The following is a 26000-nucleotide window of genomic DNA, read 5'->3' as shown; positions in this document are numbered from 1 at the left end:
AAACTGTGATCCTCCTCTTAATCCTACTAATTTACTTTCCACTTCTCTTCTCATTGTTACTGTACTCGGAAACCTTCAGGTTTGCAATAGTAGGGCCGCTTTCCTCAACATATACTATAATTTCTTTGGCCACATGAAATGTGAATATTATTTCATCTGTTTCCTTCAGTATAACAAATGCTGCTCAAATCCCACGGCAACCAAGAACACCTGTTAAAACAGAAAAAGAAAAAGAAAGATAATAAATAAATAAATTAATTAATTAATAAATAAATAATAAAAAAATACCTGTTATAGGATTCAACAAAATGATCAGAAGAAAAGCAGCTTACATGTTTTTTTTTTAAAAAAAGATTTGTAGCTGCCTAGTCCAGCAGTTACCTTCCACTGGCTATTTGGTGGAGAGGCACAAATCCACCTACACAGCCAGAAAAAAATACATGAAAACACATGTATTAAGCACGAAACCATTCTGTGGTTGGTTTTGTGTATTCCATCAAGTGTTATTTGGTAGATCCTATGTTGTGGCATTTTGGTTTCTTTATGCTGTGGGGTACTTCAATGAGCTGTTGTTCTGCAGAGCTGTTCTGTCTGTTTATACTTTTGTAAATATCTTTCTGAAATGGTGGAGAGCTAGCTAAAATTAAAATCATATGTCTTTCCACTTGTAGCCAGTAAATGAGGATAAAGGCATTCCTGAATCCCATTAGAGGATCCCTGTGGTATTTCAGACATCTTGAGGTTGCTGTCATCAAGCCTGTCTCCACTAAAGATCACTCAAGCACTATAAGAAGCTCACCCTTACTATTGTCATTACTGCAGTACTAATTGTCGTAGAAGGTGGGCGGTCACAACGAAAGTGAGCATTTTCTCTTGCTCCTGCAACCCTGAAACAATGGGCTGCTCTCCTGTAAATAACCTGTGCTGGCAGACTCCTAGGGCCAGGTAGGCAGCCCATGGGTACAGGAGCAAACCCCGGTGGAGTCCCTGCTTGGGTGGAGGCTGCCATGGACTCAGACCCATGTTCAAGAGAAAGCCCAGAAGATCACAGAATCACACAGAATCACAGAATCACTATGGTTGGAAAAGATCTGTAAGATCAAGTCCAACCATCAACCCAACATCACCATGCCCATTAAACCATGTCCCACAATGCCTTGTTCACACGCTCCTTGAACACCTCCAGGGATGGTGACTCCACTAACATCCTGGGCAGACTGCTCCAGTGTTTCACCACTCTCTCAGTAAAGAAATTTTTCCTAATATCCAGTCTGAACCTCCCCTGGTGCATCTTGAGGCCATTTCCTCTTGTCCTATCACTTGTCACTTGGGTGAAGAGACCAACACCCACCTCTCTGCAACCCCCTTTCAGGTAGTTGTAGAGAGCGATGAGGTCTCCCCTCAGCCTCCTCTTCTCCAGGCTGAACAACCCCAGCTCCCTCAGCCGCTCCTCATCAGACTTGTGCTCCAGACCCCTCACCAGCTTCGTCGCCCTTCTCTGGACACACTCCAGCACCTCAATGTCCTTCTTGTAGTGAGGGGCCCAAAACTGAACACAGGATTCGAGGTGCGGCCTCACCAGCGCCGAGTACAGGGGCACGATCCCCTCCCTGCTCCTGATGGCCACACTATTTCTGATACAGGCCAGGATGCTGTTGGCCTTCTTGGCCACCTGGGCACACTGCCTGCTTGTATTCAACCAGCTGTCAACCAAGCCCCCAGGTCCTTTTCTGCAGGGCAGCTTTCCAGCCACTCGTCCCCACGCCTGTAGCGTTGCCTGGGGTTGTTGTGACCCAAGTGCAGGACCCGGCACTTGGCCTTGTTGAACCTCATAAAATTGGCCTGGGCCCATCGATCCAGCCTGTCCAGATCCCTCTGCAGAGCCTTCCTACCCTCGAGCAGATCGACACTCCCGCCCAACTTGGTGTCATCTGCAAACTTACTGAGGGAGCACTCAATCCCCTCATCCAGATAATTGGTAGAGATATTAAACAGGACTGGCCCCAAAACTGAGCCATGGGGGACTCCGCTTGTGACCGGCCACCAACTGGATTTCACTCCATTTACCAGAACTCTCTGGACTCGGCCATCCAGCCAGTTTTTTACGCAGCAAAGAGTGCACCTGTCTGTCTAAGCCACGATTTGCCAGCTTCTCCAGGAGAATGCTGTGGGAGACAGTGTCAAAGGCTTTACTAAAGTCCAGGTAGACAACATCCACAGCCTTTCCCTCATCCACTAGACGGGTCACCTGGTCATAGAAGGAGATCAGGTTGGTCAAGCAGGACCTGCCTTTCATGAACCCGTGCTGGCTGGGCCTGATCCCTTGGTTGTCCTGCATGTGCCCTGTTAGTGCCCTCAGGATGAACCTCTCCATAATCTTCACTGGCACCGAGGTCAGGCTGACAGGCCTGTAGTTCCCCGGTGAAATACATCAGCAGGGACACAGAAGCAAGGGGAGCAGGTAGCAGAACTCAAGTGTGAATGTTGGAGAGACCAGTTTGGCATAAGGTATGAATGAGGAAAGTAAGTAATTATGCATAGGATGTTAAGCACATATAGCCTAATGTATTAACAGTCACCACAAAAGGAAGGAAGTAAGGCTTTGAGTCCAGTAGATAGAGATACATAATGTCATGCAACTGTCTCCTTTAGCCACACCACACAAATTTTGTACATTTTCTGAGACTCTATAAGCTATTTGAGTTTCCAAACCTGCTAGCATCATCTGGTAAATCACCTGCCATCTCATTTGCTTACTAACACCACAGAACAAAACAGTCTTTAATTTGCAAAATGAGGTATGACGAAGCAAAATTGCTTGTGGTTATTGCAAGGCCACTGTGGACTTCCCACACACAGAGCTGTGCTTCAGCGTGAGACTTTGCACCATACAATGCAGCTTTGTGCATCTGAGCCCTCAAGGGCTCAGGTCACGTTAGTTATCATTTCCTGTATCAGTGTTGCTTCTGTGGTCCCTCCTCTCAGGGCAGGCATGCTTGCAGCTGCAACCTTGGACCCTTGCTCTCAACCGTGCAGACCAGTAGAATAAAAAATGTCAGGGCAAAGTGTTCCCCCCCACTCACCTCTGACTACTTGACCTGGTGGGAGGGGAAGCAGTTTTCCTGGTAAAACTGGAGGCTGCAGTCGCTGAGAGCTGTAAGCCGTGGGTGAGGATGGAGGGTGTGTGGTGTGAGGGAGCGGTGCCTTCCCTGCCTCTCTGTGCACGGCCCTTTCCAAAAAGCAGCTGTCCCCAGGGCCACAGGTCTGCAAAATATTTCAGAAGAGGCAGTCCTCAGCCTGCACCCCACTACTAATCACGCTTGTCAGAAATAAGCTTTTGGCTGTAGAAACACAACTGAAAGAGAACCTCTGTCCCAGTCTTCCTTCTGAGATGTCTTGTTGAACCACTGTTCCCCTCTTTATACATGAGGGTAATGGCTCCTATTGATACTCAGCGAGTAGTCGTGTGCGTGCAAGTAACAAAAAGCTATTGTAAATAAAAAGAAATAAGAAATTTTATTGAGGGGTGTGATGCTTCCTCCTGACTTTCCCCAAGGAATCCAGTGTATATTCTGGAACAGAAAAATGTTCCTTTCCTTCATTTTTTTAGACACTAAGCTACATTTTAGGTTTTTTTCTTCTTCCTGGCTGAAGGCATTTTCTTGCCTCAGCTGCTAAAAGTATTCAGCTAATGATTTTCTCATTAGCCACCATTACCAGAGCTAAATGGATGCAGTTAAGACTTTCACCAAATTAAAGCTGCAAAGCAAATAGTCTTTCATCCCATATTTTGCCAAGCCTAAACAAGAGAGTACTCTTGTGAAAGGAAACCTGCAAAGCTGAGGTCACAGGGAAGGTAAAACCAAAGGCTACAGGGACTCTAGAATACACACAATGTTAAGAATAACAAGAGAACTTTTAGAAAATGATTGTAACATTTAGGAATGTAATTTACTTATAGAATCATGCTTCTAGAGGTAATACTTACAAGTTACATGTTCCCCTTCGTGCATCTTTTTCAACCAGATTATAGCAGAAAACTTCTTCAGGGAACAGGGTGAGAGAATTAGCTACCTACCTTATGTGGATCTTGGGCCTCTCTGAGGCCATCAGCTAGTCCTGGGAGGTAGGAATAGCATCTTCTGTAGGGCTTTTTTATCCATCTGGTGCAAGGCTGAAAGGGTCACCACCAGTAGGCAGGAGATGGTAGCAAAGATACATGGGAAAAAGATGTCATGGGGAACGGAGAGGAAAAAGAAAAGTTTCAAAATACAGTTAATTCCCAAACTAAACGTTCTCACATATGTATTGTAACTTCACTTTCTGGGAGATGTTGTTTGCATGAAAAATGCCTGTGCCCCTGTATCACCTGCTTTGCACAGACACTATTTTCCAAAATATAATGCCATCTTCGTTTTCTGAGTCTTGCCATCTATATGCTACCAGTACCATAGCCCTCAAAGGTGGCATTGAGCAGTATGCTATGCAGACCATATAATGACATTAAGTCTAAGAAATTAGAACTACGTTAAGCATAATGAGAAGTGTGCTTTAAAAAATAATGGCCTTTCACATCTCTGGAAACAAGAAACCGTACAGCTGAGAGAGTCTTGAATGACAGGGGTTAAGTTCAAACTGAGACCCCAGTACCCCCGAAGGCTGGTGGTGTTTAGATGCAGAATTTTCTACTTTTGCTACTGCAATGAACTCTGAATTTGGATCATATACAGCACTGAACTCTCTCAAATCTCCTTTGGATGCAAAATCTTGGTCTGGGTCCCTCTCTGTTGAGCAGGTCTGGCAAAACCTAAGTTCACAGAATGTGTGCTTGGTGAACCTCGCGTCGATTTCTGCCCTCTACTGGAAACGAACCCAGTGGCACTCATACAGTGACAGCAAACTGGAATGGCAGTTGCTGCCAGAAAAATATTTCCTTGCACACACATGTAGGTGACACCACTTATTTTCTGCTATTGTGACTGCTGAATAGTTTCACCTATAAAACCACTATTTTGGGTGGTGATACAGTAACTGAAATAGTCTGTGAAATTGTAAGTCTGAAGCACTCTTGCAAATACAGTGAGGATTTTAAGACTATGGGGAAAGAATAAGAAAAAAAAAATCACGGTGACATTTTTATGTCCTGTGGTGCAGTGTAAATTTGTTTCTTCTGGCCCTAAATAAGAGGTGCGGCAGTCGCACACTGGTTACTGAAGCAAGCACCTATCCTTTCCTACTGGGGTGACATTCAGGAGACAGCTATCACAGGCTTGCTGGTGCTTGCCAGATTTCTTCTAAGTTATGATTATCTTTATATGACTATACTGGCTTGAGGGTATGTCGGTCAGCTTGCAAATGGGAGATAGTGGTTTGTTTGAGAGCTCTGGGAAAAAGGGAAGTAAATCTGTTGAGGAAAAAATAACCGTGAGAATGTAGATGAAATTATGAATGACGCTCTAAAGTTAGAAAACATGACTGAATGGGGCTGTTACAAAGAGAAGAAACTTGTAGCAAAGTCCTTCAGGGGTACCACCACCCCAGGGTGAAGAGATCACCTATAGATGCAAAGCTGCAGGTGCTGCGAGCTGTCTGCAGCTCTCTCCCTTGCCTTGTCCTATTTGTGAGGGTTTTCCCACTGCCACTCACATCGAGATGCACAAGCAGAACTGGGCATAAGAATACTGAAGCAGGTGAAGTAAGCTACTAAAATGCTATGACAGTGGTAGATGGCTCATTTGGGGGTATTAAAGAGCACAGTGGGATGGAGTCAGGCGTATTCTCTAACAAAGGACAAGAAAGCATTGTATGGTGCAACATATCCTGGTAGCCTAGTCAACTGAAGTGAGAATCTCAGTTCCTTTCACGATCTCCCTGACTCCCCCTCCTCTTTGACCGTTAAAGGATTTTGTATTGTGGGAAATCTAATTAAAGACTAATATTTACAACTCATGTTCTTCCTCCCTCCTTTTTGTAGGTCTTGTCCACATAGAAAGCTGCGCCAGTAGTGCTTAGTGGGTGTTTTTAAGTAAACAATGTTAAATGAATTGAGAGCCTTTGTGAATGTCTAAATAAGGATGGAAAGCCTCTGACTTACAAATTTTCTAATTCTCCCTTCACCACTTGGAATGGCCCCAGCAAGAGAGAAAGGGCAAAACCCAGCACTTCTAGATTGAGCTTTTGTGTTTGACTCTCAGTCATACTCTGTTCTTGTACTTTTCTTTTCTTGTTGTGCCATTCCCCCCCAACAGGCTTAGGAAGCCTCATACACTCAGAGCAGGACTGTATGATCCAAGAGCAAGTATTCACTGCAAGGAAAACTGTCCCAATCTAAAGAGCTGCTGTATGAGTGAACAGCTGTAATACACTTTCCTATTTAGCTTCAACTCAACTTTATGACTATTTACATATATGATACTGCTTGTCCAGATAAGAATGTAGTATGCTGCCAAGCAGAAGAAAATAGCATAGTTTTGTATCTAAAAGTCTGAGATGGTATTTTTTGGGGTCTTTAGAGCCTTAGGGATTTCATGTTAATTACTGTATCCTGCCTTGCACAAATAACAGGTTTTCCCATTTTGTTGTTTAAAAAAGAAACTTCATTCAGCCTGCCTTTCTTTGTGGCTCCTCACACTTCTTTCTATCAGCCCTTACAGAGGTGAATTCTCTTGCAGGGAGAATGAAGAATTTCAAAGCAATTAGGAGGTGGGTGGTTAATCTTCATGAAGCTTCACAACTGGTATCACTTAGCATTACTCTGAACAGCTTCAGCATCATTAGGCCAGTGCTTCTGGCTTGCTGGTTTGCCTTCTGCTGCTAGTAGGTTTAAAATCTTTATAGGAAGCTTTAGGTTTCCTGAGCTAGTAGGAGAATACATGTTCAAGCTGATGTCTGCAATGAGCAGCCTGGTGGAAGTAGGCAGCAGGCAGGCTGTTGAGATGACTTGTGGAAAAACTGCAAGCCTGACAGAAACCCACTGCATACTTTCCGAAAGCAAAACTCCAGCAAAACCTCACTGGCTTCATGGTCTGACCTTTCTTCCTCTGCAAGCATCACGAAATGCAGGGGAGAAGGTGACTCTGTCCACCACTGCCTGCAGAGCTGTCCTGCAGCCCTAATGGTGGTGATGGGGAGGAGACATGGGTCTGAGTCACGCTCTGAGTTGTTTGCGGTATCCAGCTGTGGTTCAGGGGGAGCCTTCTGCATCGCAGCTTCACTTCAAGTGGCATGCTCTCATCATTTGCAGTTGTGTTAAACGCCTTGTAAGGGCTGTAATTTTTTCCCTGTTCCCAGGGAGGGAGGGAAGTGATTGCGCTGCTACAGCCAGACACAACTTCACCAACTCTAATGAATCCAAACAAGGGGTCAGACAGTTTGTGTGAAACACCAGGGCACTTTCTCTCTGTTCACCCTCTTTAGGGCACTGAGAACATGTGTGCGTTTCGCAGACCTGTGCCGAAACCATTGGTCAGCAGTCACTCGCCCTCTCCCCAAACTGCTGAGCATTTCCAGCTTATGCTCCCCCCATTTTAGCTGCTGCTCCAGCGTTGATGCAAATGTCAGTTTATCCCTGAAGAGGTGACACTGCATTATTTAACTTCATCTTACTTCACTTTATCTAGAAGAAGCATTTTCCTTGCCAGATTTTTTTTTCCTCTCTCTCCACTCTTCACCCCATCCCAAAAAGAACTGGAGAGGGATTCATTTCCAGCTGCGCAGGAAAGGAAAAAGAGCAAAACAATTCACAGAGCTGCCAAATTTCAACTGAAGGTTGACATTGCATTAACCGAGTTGTAAATGCAGATGAAATGCTCATCTTTTACTCAGGATTGGGGAAAGGCAAAGCTTAACTCTGTCAATACAAGTGAAGACAGCTGCAATATCATTAATTTAACAGCATTTTGTATTATAGTATAGAGAATGCTTAGCCCAAGATCCAGAAGAAAAAATGGCTGAAGCAGGATGGAATTGCCCCCACTTCTACAAAGACCGCTTCATTCTGGATAGACTCCTGGGCAAGAGCTTCTTGTCTGCATAGGGGTTAGAAGAAATCCAGTCTTACACAGGTGACAACAAACCAGGAAACAGCAGTGTTAAAACAGAAGGGAGCTAGTGGAAAGGTGTATGCTGTTCATCAACAAGATGTGAGGCAACACCGGGGAAAACTGCTCTGCACTTACAGTTGTAATTTTGCCCTGAACAAATGTAGAGCTTATTTAATTCTGATTTATACTGAGCTTTGCCTGACCTAAAACTGGTCCCTTTTTCTCTTTTTCCAAGGTTTAAACTGACAGCATCAGGAAAATCAGAGTACAGACAGCTTTCATTTCAACTAGGTTTTTCTCTCCGCTCCTTTGTTAGGATCTATGCTAACAGAGAGGGTGCTTGGCTCAGGATTTATGTGCCAAGTGGCGATTTGACCACCACTTGGAGCTCAGTTCCCAGTCTGTGGTTCAAGGCAACCTGCAGGACTTGGAGAGATATAATTTCAGACAAAGCCTTCCCTTCCTGTCCCTAAACTGGGACTGTCATTCCTCACCTTCTTGCTTTTTGCCAGCCTCATCCTATTGCTCCAGGTGCTTTGCAGGACTGCCTTGGTCAGCTGTGTGAGACATCTCCGTAACCCTGATGCAAGAAGTATTCATCATTTTTTATGCAGAGGTCAGTGTGCAAGTGCAGGCAGACCCAAATGTCAGGGGCTTGGCTGAGTGTGCGGGAGCCAGTGGATGGCTGTGCCACACCAGCTCCAAAGGCCACCCTGCCTTTGGGCAGGAATCCCTCCTGCCTCTGTGGATGGATCTACATCTCTGCTTCCAGACTGACTTCCTTGTCTGTAAGACAGCATCAGTTCCCAGAAAACTGCACGTGGCTGTGGCTGAAATACCAAGAGTGTGATTCTGTCTCAGGGATTTGCTGCCTTCACGCTGCGCTCCAGCTGTGCTTTCATGGTAGATGACATCAGAAGCACTAGCCCAGCATATAATATTCTTAAAGCAATACAGAAACTAATTAATTCCAAGTGTGCCCCTAATTTCCTGACACAGCTTGTATCTGCCTTTACTTTTGCACATGCAGGAACCAAGCTGCCTTCTTTCTCCTCATTCTAAGTGGTCTTGAAGTAAGCAACATTAAATAAACATGCAAGGTTGTATATATTCCCTACAGACTGCATGGGGTTTTTGCAATGTGGATCTCATTAAGATCAAATGGTGTAAGGGAATAGCAAACCTGCCATTGAGTAATAAAATAATCATGATAGTCCTTGTGTAAGCCAAAGCTTTCAGAGGAATTTATCACCAAATTCAACATTCCAAAAAGTCTCCTTTAATTTTGCATGTGCAAATACAGTACTTCATCGATTTCACAGACTGACTATCTCATGCTGGATACAACCTAATAGGGGCACCAAAAATCATGAGACATCAATCTCATGCCAGTCCTGCATGAGATTTGACCAAAACTCAAGAGAGTCAATATGATGTCTTTTCAGAAAACTCAGCAGTACCTAGATCACACCAAAAAAAGAATCCCAACCAAGACTACATCCTTTTTAGGGCTTATTTTAGATCCAAATCCATTTGAACCACTCTTAAGAAAAGTTAAATGTCTCACAAAGATGCTGTACCTGTTTTAACACAATAAGAAATAGATTTGGATAAATTGGTGTAATTTCACCAAAAGTACACTGTGGCACTATGATCCTAAACTGATGGCCCATCATCACAAAAGGCAAGTTTGCCACCTTTTCTGGAGCACAACACTCAGGTCTGAGTCCCTCTCTGCCCATGAAGTTGTTTCTTGAACTCTACAGACAGCTGTAGCACAAGACCATGTATTGCTGCTGCCATTGTAGCCTTCATAATGACATGCAGGAGCAGGCAAAAGTGGTTAATAAATTTGCTCCAAAATTCAGACTGAAAATGGAAAGAGAAATATCAATTTGATATTAATGTTGGGGTTTTTCTGTATTTTTTCCATCAAATACTTGTATTTCTCTTGCTTATCCTGTGTCTCATTCAGCTGTTTGCTTGAGGCTACACTGAATGAAGCTCCAGGAAATAAATTTTTCCAGAGTTTCTACTGTTCACAGTGGTGGAAAAAAGCTTAATAATGCGAGTAAAGTGATTGCTACAGGGTTAGCAACTGTAAAATAAAGAGAAGGGAAGCCACTACATAGTACCAAAAGTTGTTCAGGGTGTTTTCTCCTAAGCTGAATCCAGCCATCCTGAAGCTCTCACTCAGGATTTTGGGGTGTTTTGGAATGACGACTACTGCAGCAGGTTGGATAGGGTGACACTTGGAAAACCTGGGGAGACCAAAAGAACATATCAATTGGTATCTGTACAGCACATTCCTATAAAGCTCACTGTGCACAATATGCATTTTGTGGGGTCAGTCTGCAAAGGTGCTTTAATTCAGGTCACCCAGCCTGAAGCCTGGATTTTTTTCCTGCAGTTTTGAGGGGTTCCTGGTGTCATGGTCTGGGGTCACTCTACACCATAAAGTATTGATGCAGCCTTCTACATAAATCATGCCGTTAAAGATTCCTTTACTGCTTTTGGGTTCAAACACGGATCTTCCAGCCTCCACAATCACAATGCCTCCAGGCCAGCTGTGAATTAGGTGAATTACTTCAAGCTATTAGCTGCAGCACGTCTCCTTCCAAGTAATTATGGGGAGGCAGGAAGAGATGTTTTGCAGACTCCCAGTGTGAGGTAAGAGTTGGCCTCTCTCCGTTTCGGTGCAGAAATGGCCGGAGAGGTACCCGCCCACAGGAGCCTTGGTTAAGTGACGAGAGGTGCAGGCTCCTGGCCAAGGGAGCAGCCTGTTGCACAATTTACCCCATGCCACTTGAGCACTAATGACAGAGAAGCAGGGTGGGGGGTGAGGCTGAGACCATGCTGCCACCAGGAAAGGCAGCATGCCTTGTTGGCAGCCAGAGGCTTTTGTGGGAGAAGGTATGCGATTGACAACCCCATCATCCAGCACTGGGCTCCAGTCACGAGGCACCAGCTTCTAGGAAACTGTTGCACCTCTTAATTGCAGGTTTTTTAAAAGCCCGTTCCCAGGGTTTTGTGTCATGAAGGGGAACGTTATTTGCCAAGCGTTTGTTCCATGTCCACCTCAGGTTGCAGGTACTCCTGGGCTGGGATTTTCCTTTGGTCACAGTGCCGAAAACGCCTTTGCTTGAGTGGGAAATTACCATCAAGCACAGAGAGGTCTGATCCCACGACTGGGACTATTCCTCGCTAGAAAGATAAACTAACCCCGGATACACCAAAGACTTCTGTGTGAGGTGGAGAAGAAAGTCTCTGTCTGTTTCCCTGGATTTACCGATACCGTTGTAAAAAACACTGGCAGATGTTTTAACTACACAGACACAGCCCAAAATCACATCCCTCATACCCAGGTAGGTGGTATAACACCAGTTGGCTTCAGGAAGGTCATAAACCAGCCCTGAGGAGGACCACCACCCCATTATCCATTTATGAAATGACACATCCAAAGGGGTGATGAGCAGGACAAGTGGGAGCTTTCACCTGTGGATCTGGAAGTGTGACCTCCCTGCTGGTCACAAGGAAGTCAGCAGCAATGGTCTAAACATCTGAAGGGCACAAAAACACAAGGCATAAGCAGGGATTAAACTGGTAATAAAGAGGAAAACACAGCAAATATTTCTGGGCACTTGGGGTACCGTGGGGCCCAAATTGGAAAAGAATTAATTGCATTCAGCTGTTCAAGTGCATAGATAAGTGATCTCCAAGGTTTTATTGCACTTCTATGCTTACGTTATTTTTTATTCCAAAACCACTATTTTATGAAACCCTTAAACAGTTATTACACATATTACATTATCAAGCCTAGGCTATGCTGTATGTTAAGCTTCGGCTGAGCTTACTCCCTCCTCCCTATATTTTTCCATTTTTTGCTGATGCTTTAAGTTTTGATTTACTTTCCCTGGAATTTTATTATTTTTAATTAAAATAAATAGTTTCAATGTATCCTTTCTCAAATAATGCAGACTATCTAAAGAATGCTAGAGCAGTTATTTTAAATCACTTCCTTCTAAAACTTCCGTTGTAGTTGGAACATACTTTGAGCCACTTCTGAAATTCCTGTCTAGTGCTTTTCCCCTTGAATATTTCACTCTATTTCCTTCCTCAAGAGGTATCAGACAGACTTTTCAAGTTTGAGGTTAGCGCAGATAAAATGTCTTGGTGTCTGTCAGGAGAGGCCTGAGCGTTATCACAATAATTCTGCCCCTGTACTGGAACACACCTGCAACATCGACAAGTACCCAAGGGATCTCCTATGGTTGGACATATAGAAGTGAGACCAGGCTGAAGACTTTTCCTCTCATTAACATACGCATCCAGCATCAAAATGGTGCTGGCATAGATATTTTAGGTCAACAAATGTAGCCCCCATATTTTCTTCAAAGGAAGAGATGTGCTGCAAGGCACCACAGACAATATACTGATATAGCCTATGTCAGTCAGCCTGACAGATACTTTCAATGCTTTCATTAGGCATTACTCATGTGCAGTCTCTCATTTCTTGACAATATGATTAACTCAGTAGTAACACATAAGTCCCATGTCAGCATCTGCTGGCTCTTCACCACTGTTTCAAATAACCCACTTCTGGCTGTGAGCACTTTGCAAACCCCTATACTCCAGTTTAATATCATTGGCTATGGTTTCATGATCTGTTGCAGGGAAACTATGGACATAGCCCAATGATATTGAAAAGATATCTGGGACATCTAGCAATGATAGTAATTGATTTAATTCTCTCCTTGCTTAGACTGCAGATAATATTTGCGCACCTCTGCCCTTGTATACCTAAACCGTCTTTTGCCTTTTTAATAAGTATGAAATTATTGTATCAAAGACATGCACAGTTTTCACCTCTGGTAACCAACCCCCATCCTACATGCGAAACACACAAAGGCAACAGGGAAGTTCTAAAACATTACACAGTTCATTTGGTTGATATAAAGCTATGCAATTTAGGTAAGCAAGAAATGTTTATGTGAAAACCAGAAACAATCCAAAAATATCCTGTCTTTGGGCTGCCACAGAATCTAAAACCGATGAATGCTTTTGCTAAGTTCGGAAGCAGCGTCTCACTTGGGTCAAACACAAGCCTGCTGTCAGAGACATAGCTCATGCTCTTTTCAAAGCTAAGTTTCTGCTTGGATTGCTGAGATGAAAAAAAATTAGGCGTGGCTTGGTGTTTACAAAGCTTTCCCATGGGATTTCGCACTTATCTAAAGCTGAATTTGAGGTGAAACTCATAGGAACCCTGGCCAGGTAGGAGTCATAAGGCTGAAGTAATTGCTGACTGAAACTTTCTGAAAATGCCAAGGACAAAAGTTTTTGAAGCAATTAGCAACACCCAATTCAGTTATAACTCCACGTCACTGAGAGTTTTGTCTGGGAGTTTCCTGTGATTTCTGAATAGATGTTGTAACTCTGATACATGTTGTAAGTCTTACAACAGTTGTAAGGTGGTGTAAGACTCTGATAATACAGTATAGTTTTAAAGAAATCTGCACACTAGTGATGCTTCTTCATTAAAAGCTGGAATTTCTTGTAAGTACACAAGGTAAGCAGCTAAAAAAAAGGAGGCCACCATAGTGAGCTACTGACTGAAGTGACCAGTCATCTTCACAGTGTGCCTACCAGGACGCAACCCAGCAACAGCCCACCTCTGGAAAATCTCACAGTTTATACTGTGGGAAACTGCAAGCATTTCGTGATGCTAACCAAAACTTTGTGGCCTCAGAGGCAGACAAGCACTCACTCTCCAGCTCTGAAACAGTATACAGGTTCCTAGTCCAGTCCTGACCAACAGGGACCCAACCTGGTGTTCAAGAACTGCTTGGGGCTCACTGTGCTCTCCTCTGTACAGACAAGGCAATGCTGGCCACCTCTCCCTCCTCCTGCTTCCCAGCTGCAGCTCAGGTTGCTTCCACCCTTGGGCATTTCTTCTCACTCCCCTCCGACGCTGGGTCTCTCCCCACCTCTGCAAGATGAGGGTTTTCAGCCCAACCGACTGCACCTTCACTTGCTCTAACCCCCCTAGCCCTTTGTACAGCCCTCTGCAAGCCCCAAGTCACTGCAGGAAAATACCACAGCAGCATTGCAGTTCCTTTCCTACGAAGTGGTGAAACAACAGTTTCATTCCTACCGCCTCCGAGAGTCCCTCCATCAGCTTTGCCAGGCCCCCTGTTCCACCTCCCGGGGCAGGCTTCATCTCTCGAGTTTTTGGATGAAAATTGTTTCCTCCCATCCCACTCCCTACCACATGCACAAAACAACTGATCATTGTACTATTTGTAACCTGTTTGAAGGTTTATGTTCCATTGCACCTTCTCTTCTCAAAACTAAGCACCCCTAGTTATCTGCAGGAGAACCCTGGTAACATTTTCTAACTATCTTATGGCTCTTGCATGGCTCCATCTTTCACAAAGTGAAGAGGCCAATGCACGTTCCTGCCAAGGCCTCCTGAGCTCCAAGTAGGAAATTTCAGGGATTTGTCCCCCAACTGAATCTGTTTAGTTGAAAGTGTCTTCTCTCCCTATTAACACCTCCTTCAAGCTTTCCGAAAAATGCTGGCATAAAATCAGGTCTCTGACAGTGCAGTTCAACTGCTTTGCTTTTCTGGAGGGAAAAAAGCCATTGCTGTTTGCCAAAAAAGGGCTTAAAATGCACTCACTCTTCACAGAAATAGGACCACTAGACCTTGTAGCTGCCCAGGAAAAAAAAAAAGGCAGTAGTTTTAAATACAAATGGGAGGTAAATATCACTGGCAAAGCCAGCCCTATATCTGAAGGGATGTCTCCTCTGGCTGCAAAAATCTAACTTCCATGACCTCTTCTGTCCTTGTTTGTAGGCAAGCAGCTGTTTCCAATTAGCCTGCAGGAATGCCATCCCTGGGCTGGTGCAGAAGTGAATGTGCCATATGAAACCTGCAGCTTGCTTGAAGAAGGGAAAGGAGTATCCTGCAAAGATCATTGAATAATAATGACTAATGATCCATTTCCTACCTACATGATCTATCTGGAGACATTATCTGCTTGACTTGTGTTTTTTCAGCTTCCCTTTTAAAACAAATGTGGTTTAGAGCACAGAAGCCACTAGACTGACCCAGGGAGAATGTGTGTTACACTATTTTTCTTCTTAAAGCTGTATTAAAATTATCAACAAAATACTGTCTTCCCCACTTCAGAAATGACTGCCTAGAGGCAAAAGCTAATTCCTTCTCTTTCTGTGTCTCCTCCCAGGTGTTAAGAATCCTATAACCTTGTTGACAGCCCTGTGCCACAGACACAAAATGTCTTTAATTATGGAAATGGGATGATCAAATTAATTTCCACATGCATTTAGTTTCCAGTCCGCTGTTCCTGTTTTAGACATACGGAAAGGCTTGTGTGCTTGTCACCTGCTCTGGTTTTTGGTCAGTACTCGATCAGTTTGTCTAATAAAAAGTATCATCCCTCCCAGTAAAGCTTGAATTGTTAATCATCAGCAAAGTCACGCTGAGGTAACGTATACTTAACAGCAGTGGATCCAAACACACATGATTTTGTGAAAGACAGCTGACCTGTGGGACATGCCACACATATATTTAATATATGTGGGAATGTACTGAACAGACAAAATGAAGAATGTTAATTTTCTTTTGTCTCACATATGAAATGAAGATCTTTCAGACATAAGATACAGACTTCATGGATGGCTAGCTTAAATTTGGCATTGGAGAGGGAGAGTCAGTAGAGGATGGGAGAATCCTTTTTCAAAAGTGAATGAGTTAAAAAATTCCCTTAAACATTATTTTCAAAATGGAAAAATGTAATAGCATTTTATGTCTACATGTTCATTTTTCCTGTATTATTTCTCATGTCTGAAACAGGCCGTTTTCAGAACAGAAGTATACATACCGATTTTAATTGTCCACAGGCAGAAAAACTGGCAAGTCGAAGAGTGAAAAAGTAACACTGGAGAAAAGAATAGTGGGAGAATTTCACAGAATCACACACAGAATCACTAAGGTTGGAAAAGACCTGTAAGATCATCAAGTCCAACCATCAACCAAAAAAAACCACCACCATGCCCATTAAGCCATGTCCCACAATGCCACGTCCACACGTTCCTTGAATACCTCCAGTGATGGTGACTCCACCACCTCCCTGGGCAGCCTGTTCCAGTGCTTCACCACTCTCTCAGTAAAGAAATTTTTCCTAATATCCAGTCTGAACCTCCCCTGACGCAACTTGAGGCCATTTCCTCTTGTCCTGGCAAGATAAATAAGAAAAAAAGGAAGTTTTATGCCCTTGTGGATGGTAAATAAGCTAAAGAACAGCTGAGAAATAACAATCCTTTCTTCTGTTTTTACAAAACTTTGGTATTTTTCCCCCTGAAGCTCCAGATGCCTTAGGAGACACTTGACAGCCTCCCCAGGGCATGGATCAGTCAGGCTCAAGTGTCTGAGCTCTGCAAACACACCCACATCCACCTCTCCCTTCTAAGAGGCTTGAGCAACAGATCAGAGATCACATACGAGCTTAATAGTGGACAAGCATATTTTATGCATCATCATTCTGCAGCTTCAGGGAACCTGGCTTAGAAAGTCACGCTGAGTCTCCCCAAAGACAGTTTTTCTGTTTTTCTAAGTAAACCATCCTACTAAGAGAAGTGTAATTGACATGGGCCAGAGTCCTAAATGTAAACTGGCTCTAGGAGAGGTACGTAGTTCAACTAATTGGTTTCGGTGGGTTTCTCAGGGGTTACCGCTGCCTGCCCTGTGAAAGAAGTTATGGGGAACAGACCATCTTGTTGGACCATTTGATTTCTATTTTGAGCCGTGGCATTTTGTCAGCTGCCCAAGAATTTATGCAATGTCAGACAACTGCTACCGGATCCAAACAACTGATGATCAACCTTTTTCCGCACCGGTTTTGGAAGAAGACCCTAAAGCTCATAACCATTCTCAGAATTATCTTCTGGGGACCAAAGGACAAACTTCAGACAAAACCATTTTTCTCTAATCTTCTCCTAAAAAGGCTGCATTTTGTCTGGGGTGGCTGTCCATGACCAGTGTTTGAACACAAGAGGATGGCTGCAGTTTTGAGTCTCCATTGCCATCATGATGTCCAGTTTCACAGCAGTAATGAAAAGTTATTTTCTTTCAGACACTGTACATTGTAAATCACAAAATACTAAGACATTACTGTCTGATCCTGCTCCTGTTCCTATTAACAGAATTTTCACTACTGTTCTCTGTGACAGCAAAATCTACCTGGAAATGTGCATATTTCAGATACACCTGGACATACAGGATTTATCCCTAAGTTGAAGTCATAGACACTTCTACAGTGGCACAGAGCTTATTACCTCAGATATCACATTCACAAAAAAACAAAATGAGAAGTGAAACAAACAAGTACATTTTATATTTTCTACTTGTAAAGCATTTCCTCTTCCTAATAGCAAGTTTGATCATCTTCCCATTGACATCAATAGCATGTTTGCTATTATTTCAAGACGAAGTAACATTAAACATTTGTGTGTGTATATGTGTGTGCACGCATGTAGTCAGGCTTTTGCTCTGAACAAAAAAAAAAGGTGTATATGATGGTAAGTCATTCAGGCACAGGTCTTCTCCCTTGCCAAGGTATTTTAGCTACGTTCATGAGACTGTTTTAGACTCATATAAGGTAATACTGTCTTTTCTCCAAGAATCTATTGCTATATTTTAGTTACACATTGAGACTTTCAATAAGCACAGGAACTGCAAGGCAATCTGCACAACCGCTCCCAAGAAAGGTCATGCCCCTTATGTAACCCTTTGAATACTTACACACTGGGGTCAGCAGTTGTGCTTAATATCCACGAGATATTCCACAACGACATTTAAGGTCATATGTATTTTCATGCTTAGAAGCTAATCCTGTTATCAGATTTCTAAGAAATACACAAGCACTTCCTCCAGGCTCCTCCGTTCTTAGAAAACAAGTTATTGTTATCTATTATTTGGCAGCAGGGGAAGATGACCCCTGTCATAGATACTGGAGATAAGGAAAAGCTACCCCTGGGAGAAAAGTGTAGCTGCAGGACAGTCCGTCCAACAAGAGGAAACTTTAAATATTTTTAGTAATGAACACTGAGGCTATTCAAAGCCCGGTTTTGCAAAACAGGCATTAAGTAGCAATGGCCCGGAGTGTGATTCTTCCAAGGTCGCGCACACACCCGCAGCAGAGCCACAGGAGCGGTCTGTCTGATGAACCAGGATGATAGCAGGGATATTGCAGGCATGCAGTGGCATCCCCTAGCTGCTTGCTCCTCTCTCCAAAATCTCTCAGGGAGAGATAGAAGGCAGGGTAGGCCAGCCCTGCGGAGGCTTTTTCCCCCAGACTTCTGCCTAGCAAAGGAAAGCTATGAAATAATTATCAATGAGAAAATGAAATGTCTAGTATTATCCCTCCAGCCCCAGCTGTCCAAATAATACAGGAATATTAGAGATACCGCTAAAAACGCTGACTCAAGTTCATTCCTGGCGTAACTTCACCACTACCAATGGAGGCAGAGCTGCAGTAGCTGAAGCTAACTTATTATGTCCAAAACCCAGAGCTAATAAGGTACACAGAGTGTTGTACTACATGGATCACGCAGTTAGAGCTGATGTCCTTACCTCATAAAAGAACAAATAAACCTGATATATAAAGTGAAGGCCAAAAACGTTAATGCTAATTAAAATGGCACTCAAAGTAGACTGTTACTCCACTGCTTAGGCTGAAATGCCTGCTCAACAGCAGCTTCACCTTGCTGAGGGAGCACCGGCCCACACTCCTCTGGCAGGAGTGAAACTAAACCGATGGTGCTGTTTTGTCTGGTTATCGGATAATGCCAATGAAGGTTTTCACATGCACACTTTGGATCCAAGCTAGACCTTCCGTTTCCCTGCAGCTGAACCTCTCATTGAAATGATGCAAACATCCTCTCAAATTTCAGGTGAATTCTGCCTGTGGTTGTGATCTGGCCCATGTTCATGTGAAACAGCCAGCTCTGGCTCTCCAGAACATGCTCACGGTGGAGACTTTGTCAGCGTTCTCCCTTGCTGGTCCCCAGCAGCTGGAATGCAGTGCCACAAAAAGGAAGAATAAATCACTCACAACCTTGCCTGTTTCTTCCTGGTATTCCTGAGAGTTTTATTTCCTGCCCTCACCCTGGCTTAGGTGGGAAAAATAGTGCCAGCCCTGCTGCTCCAGACCCAATGCTCCCACCACACCTCTGGTGTCCCAGTCTCCTGGTGCAGGGTGACAGCAAAGTGAAAAGCAAAAGCTTTTCTATTTGTTTAAGCTTTTCTATTTGGTTAACATATGATTTGCCCACAAAATCTAGTGAAATCTAGCTCCATACACAAGGATGGTGGGGCTGCCCCTGCCTCGAGCTTGTTCCTCCACCCCAAGGTGAAATCTCCCAGGTGTGGCTCAGGACAACCTCTGACGTGCCCCACTTCTACCCTTCTGCCTACTACAAGGCACTTCCCTACTCTCCCAGCAGTGCTCACAGCAAAATTGCCTGGCTTTTCCCTGTTATCACGGGCTTGTCATGGTGTAAACTTTTGCTTTTTAACAGAAATATTCCAACACCTTTTTTGCAAGCTTGCATTCTCCAGCTTCCCTTTAAGACTAGCCTGCCTCAGGCAATACCTCACCCCACACCCCGAGAAATCGCTCCCCTGAACCTGAAATGTTTTTCCCAAAAGACATCCAGAGTCCTAAGCTCAGGAAGGACGTACAGTTCATGGGAAGGCAGAGGTGCTGGATGTCCTGAGTCTGAAGGCCTGGGTGAATGTCAGCAGCTGGCCAGTTTGGCGTCTGTTTTGAGTCAACACTTATCTGCTCTCTGAACCCAGGGTTCAGTTCGTGTTTGGCCCAGAAGATGAAAGGAAGAGATGCCGCTGGACAAAAATAATCTTCTATATAAAATGGAGTTGCCTTTCCACATGCAGCTTAGCTGGAAGGGAAGGGAGTTAAGCGTGGTAAGAAACATCTGCTTGTGTCGGAAATCAAATGTCACGTTGAAGGACAGTACTTCAGTATTTCACAGAATTGTCACAGGATATGTTTGCATATACTAACTTCATCCTTATTACTTGGTACCACAGGTTTTGGGGTGGGGGGGATGGGTAAAGTTTTTTCTTTTTTTCCCTTTTTTTCTTTTTTCCCTTTTTTTTCTTTTGCATTTTGTCATGGATGGAGCTTTAAAAACTCCATTGTCATGGTAGGAAAATCCCTGTTTTGGCAAGCCCAATGGCTTGACAGGGCAACACACGTGACCTAATTTTACAGACAGCTTTGTGTCTCTTGTTTAACAGCTTGCAAATGAGTGCACATGAAGAAAAACAGCAGCCAGTGGAGTATGAGTAATCCAGCCGGGAATGCGGTTTGTTACGGGGATGCGGAGAGTGCCTGCTCACAGCATGCACCACCCGCAGCAGCAGCCCACAGCGTGGGACTCCCCTACCAAAGGACGACATGAACTGGCTGTCACATGGAGCCCAGTGGTGGACGCACTGGTTTTGTTGGAGGGGAATGAGAGCAAGGGGCACAGGGACTGCATGATGCCCTACTTCCAGGTCCTGCTCCTTCCCCTCATATCCTGCACGTCTTCTTGGGATGCATCTTGCAGACTTGGCTTTTTGAGTTGCCTTTTCCCCCCTTAAGGACTTAGAATTGCTTTTCCCCCTCTTGAAGACTTAGAAGCTTCCTTCAAAGCTTATGAAGTGACAATGGCCTTTCATGCGTCCTGGGTCTCAGGTACCCACAATCAGCTGTGATCCTCCCCTCGTGCCACTTGTTATGAAAAGAAATCTCACTCTTTACAGCCTTTCTGCACTTGGGGAAGACTCCTTTCATGTTGAAAATCCCAGCCTTGTCTCTCCTGCTTTCTATGACCATACAAGCACATTGTCCTAGATAGGCTTGGTCCTGGGATCCAGCCTTTTTCCAACAAGAGTGCTTGCAACACTTCAACCTTTCTGTTTTCTTATGTTGTGAGACCCAGAGAGGGGCCAATGTTTCCATAAAGCATGAAGATGTTAAAGAGGGAAATTTGTGACCAATCACAACATGGGTCTCAGTATTAGTTTTAAATTTGTCATTCATTTGGCAAAGCTTGGATCCCTAAGCAGCATTCAGTTTCAAGTAGGTTTCTGATTAGGAGAAATGGGCCACCAGGCACAGTGGGGTGCTTTTCCCAGCATTTGTTTTAACCCCTTTTTACGTATTGAATTATTTGTTTATGTTAAATTAACTCTGGAGTTCAAAGTGTTGTTCTGCTTATTAAAAGGCTCTGGCAATGAAAAGATGGTAAGTGGTCTACAATGAGAATTTGAAGACTGATGTCAAAATGGCTCTTTGTAATATTTTTAGGCTTGAGATTCCCAGCTGTCTTGAGACTAAAGCTCTGTCTAGGGGTAGTATGAGAGTTATGTGTGGGTTTAAGACTGTGATGAACAAAAATCATGTCATCAGTATCACACCTAAGGGCCATTCAATTAAATTAAAAGCTGCTTCAGCACCTGTCTTTGGGTCTTTTTACATATCTTCAAATTAATGCTGGCCTAGATAATTTACAGCTAGGGTCAGAAATCAAAAAGTAAAATGTTAAGCTGTAGTTAGAAATGGAGAATACATCATTAAGCTGAATTAAGGAATAGGGTAAGAGCTGGTCCCCTTACGACTTTCAGTCCACAAATATTTGGGGATCAAGAGGCTCATTTAGCATTTGGGTTACAGTTAAGGCCATACGGTTATGGGAAAGAATGGAGAGAATCACAAAGTACACACACTGCAGGCTGCTAGCTACAGGAAGCCATGGTGCAAGACCAGCTCTCCGGCTTCCCAAGGGTCTCCTGGCACAGCAGGGCAGAGCTAAACTGAGGGTTAGGAGGGGCTTACAGCCAGGGCCAAGAGAGACCGACAAGCTATGTTTATAAGCGTGTTCAGCATGGATGCCATCCTACCTTGTGGTTAACTTCTAATGTGGGTTTACTTGCTGCTTTTAGGCCAGATGCTTGTAGGGGTAACTTGGTTATGTTTAAGACCCAGGGCTAACAGCAGGGTCCAGACTTGAGTGTTGCACTAGTAAAGAGTATTAATTCACCACCGACTTGCTTTTAAGTCATTGGAGCCAGTGGGTGCCACTGGAACTGTAGTTAGAAATATGGCTAGGATTTGGACTGGGATAAACTGAAGTGCTGGAGAAGCCGTAAGAGGAGCCAAAGCTGCCAGCGCAACCTTAGGACAGCAGAGGCCCATCTCAAGGCATGCTTTGAGCTGCAGTTGGTCGCAACCCCAGACTCATCCCCGCTCTTGGGAGCGCATGTGACTCCAGTACAATTCCCCTTCCCCGCTTCCCCTACGCCTGCTCCTCATCAGAGCCCAGGGCCATCCGTGCCTGGGCCACTAGCACCAGGAAGGAGCTGGGCTACTGGGAGGGTGGGGGGCACTCAGGGTTAGGCTTCAGAGTAGTCGAATGCAACAAGAAAAGCCATCAGGCCAGGTTCAAGCACTGTCCACAAACTGCTCAACCTTCTCTGTTCGTGTTTTCTGATTTTGGCTTTTGTTGCCCTTCACTTTCTCCCTTTCTTTTTCCTAACAGGGTATCACCAATAATCTAGAACACAGCCTCAACCAACCCACAAACCTAAGATCTAAAAATATTAAGCAAGCCACACAAGGTCCTAACTTAGGCTACTAGGCTTTTCTCAGACTTTTTTTTTTCCTATTTTTTTCTCCCAGCCTGAACTTCGACCTTAATCACAGCCCTTGTTCTAGCTAGTTTTAGATCTGATCTGGTGACCTCTGTGAAACCCAAATTCAACATCATCCTGTGTTGAGGATTTTTAGAAACTGAAACTCTAGTTCAGTGACATTAAAGCAGAACTTAACACTTCCTCCCTGGTTTCTTCCTTCAAATACTGTGATGCTGCTAATTCCAACACTAGCAATACTCTAAATCTGAACCCTAGGCAACTGATCCGATGAACCTCAGGTGAAAATAGCCTGGGAATAATGGTAACACTAACTTTCAAAATATCTGGGGACCTATTTGGAATTTCTTCCTCTATCCAATTATTTACCTGAACCAACACCTAATGCTGTTCTCAATCTAAGTCATGCAACATCCATGAAACCCAGATGTAAAAGTAATTGTGGGGCCAAGGGTTACTGCTACCAGTCCTAAAGCAAGATTATCTGGCAATTTTAAATCCCTTTTTAGCTTTAACTTTTGGTGTCACTTTCTCGACCCTAATCCCAGTATATACATGAAAGACAAAAAAGTAACTGGAGCATTACTCTGAACACCTCTGTCACCTTAGTTGTTCAATTTCTCAAAGCCTGAATCCTAATTATAACTCCCAGACTTAGCTTATGGACCACTAAAAATGGAAGACCTAAATGCATCCCTGTAACTCATGCATGCCTATTTCCTCTCAGCTCCATTTGGAAACTTGTCCTGAACATCCTCAGCAGAGGTGACCGTTCATTTCTAGCTGCCTAAATCCCATTCAGATGTTTGGTCATTGTCCTGTAACACCAGTGATTTTCTGAACAAGAAAATGTGGAGCCAGGCAGATGCCAGCTCTCAGCACAGCACAGCTGATCCTTCCTGAATTCCCCATTTCTCCGCACCTCTAGTTTTTCCCTATTTTACTAACTCCTAAAAGTAACTCCAGGGACTTGTAACAGGCTGAGGCATCCTGTTCGTCAAGGTAGAACAAAAGGAAAGCTCTGCTGCACGTCAGGAAGGCCTTTTGGTAAGAAATGCGGAATCATAAATAGCTCTTTGGTGGATACCACCACAGAGAGAGCTCTGGAGAGGTCCAACACTGATTTCTGGCTTGCTGGCCATAGCCAGCTTCCCCCTGGGTACATGTGACTCTGAGAACAAAGGGTTTGATGTGCAGTCTTGACATAATTAAACAGGTCACAACTCAAAAGGATTAGAAATACACAGGAAGTATTATTTCTGTGATGCCTATGACAACTTAGTGACACAAACTGAGGTGTTAAATACATAAACTTGCCATAAGATAGAAAAGGCATTCTTTTCTGAAATTTTCAACCAAATGGTTGAAGAAGGATATGGTATTGAACTGTATTAAGTGATCTTTACAGCCCCTGGCAAGAGAAATATGGGAAATAGTTTAAAACTTAAGGAGATCGGAAGGATTGAATTTGGAACAATTGTCCCAGTAAGCCATTATATTTCTCTGAAACACTGAAATATTTTGACTGATCCCATCCAGTTACATGTAATACTCATCTACAGCTTTTGCGACTCTAACACAAGTTACTTCATAGGGAAAAAGCAAATAAGCGTTTGCGATGGATACTAAGAAAATGTGGTCTTCTAGTTTTTTAGGCACCAGAGAGATGATGTAGTCCAGTCACAGGAAATCTCTTTCAAATGTTCCTTCCCCCAGGACAGAAGAAAAATTGCTTCCTTTTCCTATGCCCTTGTCATCCAGAGGTCAGAGAGAAAGTCTAATGAAAGGAAAGCACCCCTGTTTTACTTGCATTTACTACACTTAGCATGCTCATGTTTGGATTTGGGCTATGCAATATGTCTTCTCTAAGATCAGTGCTAGAAAGTTCTCTATATTGTCTGGACAATAACATAAGCTTTTGCTTAGACAGAAGTCTCATTGTGAAGAGTAATTTGCAGAATATTTACACAGTTTCACTTACTTCATCAGTGAGGTACGGTTTACCGACTGCTTTTAAACACAGTGAAAAGGTTGTAGTATTGCTTATAGCCGTTAAAAAATGTGATCTTTTTATAGCGACATTGCGCGAAGGCAGGTTTTCAATGATGACTGAGGTTATATTCATTCTTTTCTGTTTGGATGCTTTCTTGTAAATCAAGTTAAAAGAAAAGGCTTGTTTGAATTTTACATTTTGAAAAGATAAGCTGAAACTGAAAAGGAGAATTTACCAAGTGTACAGTGTTTTGAGAACAGATAAATAGGAAATTTAATTCTGAATCAGAACTAAGGATTTCCTGTTGTGAGTCTCTACATAGGCTTGTTTGGTATAGTGAAACAAAACTTTCCCTGGCTCTTTCATTAATGTGGAGAAGAGTAGATCTCGTCTTTTCACTTGGGATGAAAATAATGTCCTTCAGTGGAAGAGTCTTCTCCTGTTGGCATAGCACATGGGAAAGTCTGCCTCCATTCTGGATAAGACTGTAAAATAAAGACTATTGCTGTCCCACATCTTTCTGTGAAATGGAGATTCGGGTTTCTGTGCTGCCCTGGAGGCAGCACCCTGTTGCACGTCTTCAGTAGATATCCTCCCTCTAGGTTGGCAGTGGGTTGGCTGCAAGCACGACCTTCTGCATTTAGGCTCATACCCATCAAGTAAACCTTGATTTCCAGCTCCTAGGGGTTTCAATGGGAGACAGAGGCAAAAGCACCTCTGTGGTTTTGGACTTCATTCTTTACCTCAGTTTATATGAGCCTCAGCTTTTCCTTTGGGAAGTTTTTTCCTTCTGTTACTGGTCACATCAACAGGATGACATCACTGCACCTGCACAGTCATTTCAGGCAGATGAAGACAGAAGATAAGATAGCTCTGAGGCACAGTGCTTCCCTTGTACACCTCAGTGCATCAGCTCCTATGTTACAGCAGTGCTGATTTTAGTTCAGCTGATCAGATATCCAAGATCCATTTGTAAAAGTCAAAACTGGATAAAGACTGGTTTTTAAATAATTCTGCTGTTTGGGTGAATTGTAATACAAAATATTTATTCAAGTCTTACTTCTCTTTTTCTGTGCTGTGTTTATACATATGTGCTCCAAGAAGTTTCAGATGCTCAGTAACACAAAAGTCTTATTTCAAAAGCCATTGGATTTTCCTTCCTCCTTTCTTGTAACGTTGTGTTTGTTTTATGCCATCCAATGCAGCCAATAGATGCGCCAGT

The sequence above is a fragment of the Gavia stellata genome, chromosome Z, assembly GCF_030936135.1.
Source record: "Gavia stellata isolate bGavSte3 chromosome Z, bGavSte3.hap2, whole genome shotgun sequence".
Classification (NCBI taxonomy): domain Eukaryota; kingdom Metazoa; phylum Chordata; class Aves; order Gaviiformes; family Gaviidae; genus Gavia; species Gavia stellata.
Note: the sequence above shows the minus strand (reverse complement) of the source record.